The 8,523-nt window shown below is 43.1% G+C and overlaps 1 protein-coding gene across 1 annotated transcript in view; it reads right to left on the reverse strand.

The window, feature by feature from the left end:
* Positions 1-8,523, reverse strand: part of mboat2a (membrane bound O-acyltransferase domain containing 2a) — a 56,524-nt gene that overhangs the window by 30,256 nt on the left and 17,745 nt on the right. The gene's annotated exons all lie outside the window — the stretch shown is intronic.

Below are 8,523 nucleotides of genomic sequence, written 5' to 3' on the forward strand. Positions count from 1 at the left end.
GGTGTCCTTGAGCAAGGCACGTATGCAACATCTGCTTTAACAGAGCGGTTTGGTGGCCAGTAGTAGGAGACTGTGGTTGTACTGGGCAACTCCCAGGGGGTGACTACGCTATGTCAATGAGAACCACAGTGCTGCTGACAAGAGTTGTGTAGACCTACCAAGATGCACATCATACAAACATCTGGAATCGGACAAACATTTATCATTTCAGATTCCCCACTGAAAAAAGCATGTAGGTTAAAATTCGAAGCTAAAGCTAGCTACTGGAATCTAGTCTAACTTCCCTGCTCAAGTCAAGCATTTGCAGTTGTTCCTCAGATTGCTTGCTAATTTGATAACGGTTAGGTCTGTCTGAAGCCCTCACTTATGTGTTGAATTAATGCATGCCGATGTTCCAGGGAGTGTTTCCCACCCTGAGTGTTCAAAATGTCCGCCGTGGCTTAATTAAAATAATTTTAAGTGCTATGATTGCATGATCCAAGTCTGTTTGCCTTTCCTCGTACCAAAGAGCACACATCCTCTTCTCTAGCCTACTGTCTCTCTCAATATCTCATCTATTGAAACAGGTACTAATTAACAAGCCACACTGCAAACATGAACAGGAAATCACACCTTCCCCACAGCCACAAATTTCTTTCTGTGGGTCATTAACCTACAGGCTGCAAAAGGTCACTTTCGATAGGTGACTGCGACCATACTGTACAACCACTGTGATGACTAAGCGTTTTATGGAGACTTGCCTGCACCCTTCTGATTCCTGAAAGCACTGTTGCATTCTCCCTCCCACTACACTATCAGACAAGAGAGATCAATCATTTTTTTGGCGATAATATTTCCATATAAATGCTTCCTTTCTGAGAAAACACATTCAGTCGGATAGGTCCCAGAAAAGCTGTGTGAGAGTGGGTGTTTGTTTCATCCCCTAATGTCCCCGAGCGTCACGGCAAAGAGGCTTTACTCCAGGCAATAGGCAGATTGACTGGACCTATCCAAGGGAGAACAATGGAAAGCCTACCTCTCTTTTTGATTACGAACACTTTATCTCTTCACATCATAGGCCATATGGTGTCGGTTAGAAAGGAGGGGTGTGCACAATATATCCATATTGATCCGACTGGATTAATGTAGGAGCTGAACCCTATCATCCTGTCAATCTGATGCTTTCATTTCAGACTGTTTTGAGTGACGCTTGCCTATTAAACATCGTCATGACTACAGCCCATCATCTCATGGGCTGTGGTCATGTTAGAATCTATATACACTCTGGTATCATTAGGTAATACACAGTGTGTGTGTGTGTGTGTGTGTGTCTGTGTGTGTGTGTGTGTGTGTGTGTGTGTGTGTGTGTGTGTGTGTGTGTGTCTGTCCAGCCCATAAGCAGAAATGACTCAGGGATGACGGCGGATGTGTCTTGCTGTCAAGGATCCATCAGTCCCTGGTGCTTGGGGTATTCATCACTCTGATCATCACACACACACACACACACACACACACACACACACACACAAACTAATAGCTTCCAATTTCATTTCATTCCCTATTTCCTCTCTTATTCAATCCTCTCTGCGTTCAGTCTCCCCTTCTACACAAATGCAAATACACACACATTTTACACACACACACACACACACACACACACACGGTCTGTATGAGTAATTGCAGTGCCTCCATGAGAAGAGCTGTCATTCCAGTGCAATGACACTTCCTCACTTTTTGTGTTCATACATGGTCAGTGCCTGTGCATAGCTTTTCAAGGCCCATCCAACTTCAATGGTTATTTAATTTAACTGATTAGTAACACTTTTTAAATTATTTCCTTCATTATTTAATTGGGTATTAAAGACATCGACTGGGAATGAAAGAGAAGTATGGGCAGGGGAAAGAGTGTAGCATGTGCCAGGGTTCGATCCTAAGAAATTGTGGCATGTATGACGTGATTTACACTTCGTATGCAAGGGGTGAAATAAACTCCCAGCTGCTAAAGGCCCAACATGTTTGTTTGATGTCATGTTAAGCGATGCATGTCAGAAGGCACAATGGCCCGTCCATGTATATAGGTCATGCCAACAGATCCGTCTGGCCAGTGAACAGTGAAAGGCTAGAGAGAGACACATCTGAGCGGCATCCATTATCTATGGATCCTGCATGATTAATGAGAGAGGGAAAGGGGGAACAGATGTAGCGACAAATCATCTGAAGCATTAGCCTGAGTGTATCATATCAGATGGCACTTACAGCAAATATCGGGTCCTTTGTTTTTCCATGAGCGCAAGAGCACACAGGCACGCACACACACACACACACACACACACACACACACACACAAAACACATGAGCTTTGTTAACAGGAGCTGGCCTCTTTTGTTCTTCTATTGTCATGACTTGTATTGTTTAGGGGATGAACCCTCTCAGCACTAACATGCGTATAATTAACAAATAATACAGTAGAAGATAGTCCAACACAAAAGGCACTGAACTGCTGGATGCTACTGGAGGATCTGTAAGCTAAACCTACAAGTAATTAAAGAGTAAAAATCTAAGAGATCTGAGTCACGGCTTTAGCCATTTGTTTTCTAACAGGGTGTGTCAGTAGCTACAGATAACGTTTCTATGACACTCAACAGCAAACTAGCAGTCATCCGTCTGACAGTTATGGACGGAAGGCAAACAACCCAACCCAGCTGTGTGCCAATAAATGTTAGTACTTCAATGACAACGCATGCTGCTTCCTTCATTTTTCTTCCTCTAATCTAGAAAGCAAAGAAAACCTTCATAAATAGTTTGAGCCTAAATCAGTTTCTTACTCATGTGAGTGAATGCGTGTGGCTCTGACTCTGTTTGGGCATAGCTTCTGGTGTAGCTCGCATGGCAAAACTAGATGGCTTAACTGCAAATCGCCCTCTCTCCCTCTGAATCTAGAGCACTAAAAATAAAATACGATGCCTCTGTAATGGCAACGAATCACAACAAATAGACCTCCTCTGCCTCCTCCGTCTCTTGCAAGGCTCTACTTCAAATAGTGTTTACATGACCCACGGCTTTGGATGTCATTTCACGCTTTGATTGCTGTAAGCTGCTCTCCTGGTGGAGACGCTACTGCTGGCTGCCCAAATGACTGACTGACTTGCTGGCCTGCCTGCTGAATGACTGACTGGCTGGTTTGCTAACCAGCGGACATTCATTAAAATCACTGATTAACCAAAGTGACCCACAGACGTGAAAAACAGTAGAGCTCTTGCAGCACTGTCAAATTGTGAGATGGGCAGATCCAAGTCAAGACACAGCATGGATCAAACAAATATTTTCCCTCTGTTCAGCATGAGGAGGCTGTGATCTTTGGTTCATATTAACTAGTACAAAAAAGCCAATAATTTCCCTGATATTTTGGATGTTATACTTCATATTTGGTGACATTATTGCTGCTTGTATTGCACACATTGAGTGTTGTCAGAAAACATCTTAGGTGTTCAGCGTTTGTCATTGCTGAAAAGCTGAAGGTAGTCTGACGGCTAAACACTAAAAAACATTTATGCTGTATGTGGTAAAATTGTGCACCATAATAAATAATTTTCTGTTATTTCTGAGAGGCAGAACAGTTGCCAAGTCATAAAAATCTGCCTTATACCCAAGTCGATGTGAACTGCTGAGTGATTCCGCCATTGTGTGAATGTTTGTCTGTGTGTGTGTGTGTGTGTGTGCGCGCATGTGAGTGCATGTGTGTCCCCTGCCTCCACAGCACAGACAAAACATCCTGCATACATACAAAAAATAAAAAATAGAAGCATTTTAGAGCTATATCTCTGAGTTTAGAACTACTATTAAAGTGGGCGCTTCCTTAGACACGTCTCACTTCTGAACTCTCACTTCTGTATTTTGTGAAAAAGTCTGAGTGTTGATGTTTTGAAAGCGGCCCCACCCTGGATATCAACACATAGCTCTGTAAGGAAGGAATTTCATGTGGCCGACTGGAAGGGTGTGATAGAGGAACTGCATTGTTAAAGCCAATAGCCCAGTAGCACAGCGGTGAGCTATTACTTCAAAGCGGACTGTCTGGCAAAAGCTTTGTCATTCAACTTTGACTGAGCAATCTGTCTGCTGTGAATTTGTCTCTTTTGAAGCTTTCGTTTGGCACAGCATAGAACCGCAGTAGCAACATTTTATAATCAGGTATAAATATTGGTCACTCTTGTGATTTACAGAGTGAATAGAATAGAATAGAACAGAATAGAATAGAATAGAATAGAACTTGAACAAGATGATAGCAGCAGGTGGCTTCATGAAAACCTTGGTGGGCGGCCCTCCACAGAACAGTTTGAACTCCACTGCTCTGATCTCATTCACACACCCCATTTACTTTGATGGCTGCCGTGAAATGAACTTCAATCGCTGTTTGTAATGAGATGTGGAGTCAATGATGTTGAAGTAGATCCACTGTTTGTCCAACACTCTGCACCTCAGCCTGAACTAGAGGTACAGCACAACTTCTTTTTGTCAGGTGTGACAGGTGAACAGAGCTACCAGGCCGAATGTTGACTTGAAAGGGGAAACAGTGCGCATAACCAACATCACTTTCTTTTCTTTTTTTCTTCCACTACAATTTCTCTCATCAAGCCCCCACCCACTTCCAAAAATAAACTTCTCAATATTCAAATAACCAAGCTGTGGCTGTTGATAAGATTAGCTAAGCCTGTTTTTCAAAGAGCCTGCTTTGGCGGTGATGAGATGCATGGAAATCATTCTGTCCAACTGTGAAATAGCCTGCTTGTCCCCCTGTGCAGGCTTGTAATTGGACCTGTTGATTACTGACTGGTTTATCAGAGATCTCAGCTGTCCAGGAGCTGGACTCTCTAACTGGCAGAGAGAAAACACAGCTGATTAATGAACTGGGACACATCTGAACAGACAGTAATTGAGACTCTTATCATTTTGTTCCCGACCACTGAAATAACGCGTGAACTGAATATGCACATGAACATACACACATACCGCATGCATGCATGTGTATTAACACACATATAACCAGGTAAGGACACATGCAAATAGATATACGCATACACACACACACACACACACACTCAGCAGTGCTTCTGAAAAGCAAGTGCTCACTAACAGGCCACTTTAACCTCTATGAACTCAGGCTGGGGACACACTAGAAGACTTTGAAATAATAATGTAATAACAGATTTCACTGGATTTTTGTCTCTCAGTGGTAAATATGCTCACAATAGATGAGTAGGCAAGGATAGGGTAGCACACACTTAAGAATATATCTGAGATTATCCTGCTGACCTCTAATCTCGCAAGAAGTCATGTGATCCCTCATGAACCAATATGTACTAATATGCACATTAATGCAACCAACCAACATTAATATGCACAAAAAAACAAACAACAAACAAAAAGACAATTTGGGTAATTTTGGGTGCAGATGTCAGTTCGTAAATATCAAACATGTTTGATATGATCAGGATGGCTCAGGTCAGTGTGAAAGTCGATCAGGGCGGTTTTGATTGAATCTGTGAACCTCTCACAATACCAGTTAATGTTTGCTGACCATCGGGGTTTCCCCTCCCGATTGTCAAGATAGCCAAATCTGGTGTAAATCAGCCTGATAATCCTCTAGTGTGTCCCCAGCTTTACACTGTTCATTTTCCTGGCCACACCGACTGTTATCCAGGGTCGCTAGGCATTTAGCCTCTATGTTTGAACAGTACAGTGCAAATATAGTTATCTTATCCTAAAGACTCAATGTACTGGACATATTGCCTATTTACATTACAGCAGAAAAAGATAGTGTAGCTCTCACTGCTGTGAGGATTAAAAACTACTTTCACATCTCAAGGTTCTCTCACCACCCTGCGCTGTGTATCTGCGTCATTTGAGCTTGGCTGGAAGCTGGAGAGATAACTGCTTTAGAGTGGCTGACATGAGTGATTCGATTTATTCAAGGCCTCTACGCTGAACTCAAGTGCCAGTCAGACACCCGGGCATGTCTGTTCAATCTTAGGTCTGTGTAGATCCTCACCCCTGCTGCCCCCCGCATCAGCGAGACAGTCCATCCACAGGGACTGATGTCATAGGCTTTTCATACTGTGGTGCCAAACTGTATCATCTCATGTTCACATCACAGCAGTAACAACAGACGGGCGGTGCAGCGTCACAATATCAGCGACTTTCCAATGGAACCAAATTCACAGGATGAGTGAAATGATCTAATGTGGGAGATAAACATTGGCAATTCAAGCTAACAGTTGAGAAAAAGTGTCAAAGTAACTGTAAGTAAAATGCTTTTGAATCAGCAATTACCTCCATTATCTGAGTAGTAGGAATGTAATTGTGAATGTAATGTAACTTGTCAGTCAATTGGCCAGGTTTTACTACAGATGTTGAGATTTTATAATTCGATGTCAGATTTCATGTGTCTGGCTGACTGATTTTCTTCATTCTGACAATGACTTTGGTCCCACGTGAAGGATGCCTTCCACATAAATGCAAAGAATTATGGGATATGTAGCAACCGCTGATTCCTCCTTGGTTAACACTGTACTTTCCAGTAAAGTTCTGGTAACTCTGATGGTGACAAGGGAATGGTAGCTAATGTACCGCATTACAAAAACAATAAGATCTAAGAGTCTAAAGAGACATCTTCCCATGTTCTTGATGTTCACAGGATTTGTAAAAAGGCAAGGCTAAATGTGTTTTCCCGCGGCCTGTCGTCAGTGGTGAGATAGTAGTTTTATTGAATAAACATTTTGCAATAGACAAGCTCCTGTGCCAGAGTGCGTTGTTTATTCATTCATAATAGATGGATCTCCTCTTCCATTATTGATTCACTCTGAAGTCAACCTTACCCTGGGGTACAACGCTCTCTTATTGTTTGAGAATGTAAGGCAGAATATCTGTACTGCAGAATGGTTTGCAGGAAATTCAGAGGGAGCCGCAGAAAGAGAAGAAGCCACTATTTTGGATAACACACTGCAGCAAAAATTGAGAAATATCTCCCTGCAAAGACTCTGTGTGTGAGAAAAAGACTAAATTGGGGAAGGGTGGGGTGACCAAAGAAAACAAACTGTAGGTATGACTGTGATCATCTTCGGTCCAAACTATGAAGGAAGTTTATTTTGTTGCATCATGTTCGTATTTGGTTTGTTTAGCTTCAGACTGCCCCATTACAAGCAAACAAGGGATTGTAAACAAAAGTCGGATGGACTCAAGAGCAGTTAATCGGACAGAGCTTTCGAAAGCTGTCATCCCTCAAGGTTAGAAATTTTGGAGGCAGGGTGTGGGGAGTCAAAACAAATCTGATTCCAGTCCCTGTAACTTTAGCTAAGCATTATGGACTTGTCTGCACTCTTTGCCAAACTGTAATTTACCTTCTCTGGTGTTCACACTAGTTAAGAACACAGTCGAGATTAGGCTTTCCAAACATAAGTACCTGCTGTCCATCACATCAGTCTCCTTATACCCCAAAAAATTGCACATTTTGGGGTTGTTTCCTGTAGTTGGTTTGATTACGTTCTCACTCCTAACGAACCGCACCACAGTTTGCTTAGAAGAGGACCGAGATCTGCATTTTTAGGCGGCCTCAGTGCCTAGTCTGAATAGCATTGTTCTCACCTGCCTTACCAAACCCAACTAAAGGTGTAAATGCTCCAAAGATCAAATATACCGCTCCAATGCGCCCTACTGCTCAACATGGTTCTTGAGCAACAAGAGCATAAGAGTTCACGTGATCTATTCACCCAATCAGGACTGACTCTTCCCACTCTGTCTCCAACATCCTCTCATATCCCTCTATATCAGAGGATTCTGTACAATACAGTCGATCAGACAGATATTATGATAGTGGGTGTGCATGAGAGAGACAAGCAGAGCGAGACGGACGGACAGCATGCAGATGTTTTAGCGGGTAGCGGGCGCCAGTGAGCGATTAGCGCTGATGGGCACTAAGCCGCCAGCCAGTTCCTCCTGGCAGCGGCGGCTCGGCTTTAAGAAGCTACAGTACAGACTGACACACAGACTGACAGAGAGAGAGACAAGCTGAGGGGGGAGGAAGTCATTGTGGATGCAGTGGAAGACAGAGATAAGCCAGCTTCCTGAAGCTCATTATGGAGAGAGGAGAGGAGGAGTGAAATACAGTGTGTGAGAGAGAGAGAGAGAGAGACAGAGAGAGAGAGAGAGAGAGAGAGAGAGAGAGAGAGAGAGAGAGAGAGAGAGAGAGAGAGAGAGAGAGAGAGAGAGACGAAGGCCCTTGGGGCTAGAGCACTGCTGCACTGTTCATCTCTCATTCTCACACAGCTTTCCCTTTTTCCTCCACTCCTCTCTCTCTTTTTCAGCCGCCTCTCAAAAGTTTTCTCCTGTCTGTCTCTGGTAAACTTGGCTACGCTTCTGCAAGCACAAGCTTGTCTTAAAATGATCTCCCAATGAAGTGTTACTCCGATGATCACTGTGTTACTATGAAGCTTAAAAGGGCATTTATTAAATGTCGTCATTTTGTTGCACTCTCTCTCTCTTTCTCTCCCT

The sequence above is a fragment of the Centroberyx gerrardi genome, chromosome 17, assembly GCF_048128805.1.
Source record: "Centroberyx gerrardi isolate f3 chromosome 17, fCenGer3.hap1.cur.20231027, whole genome shotgun sequence".
Classification (NCBI taxonomy): Eukaryota; Metazoa; Chordata; class Actinopteri; order Beryciformes; family Berycidae; genus Centroberyx; species Centroberyx gerrardi.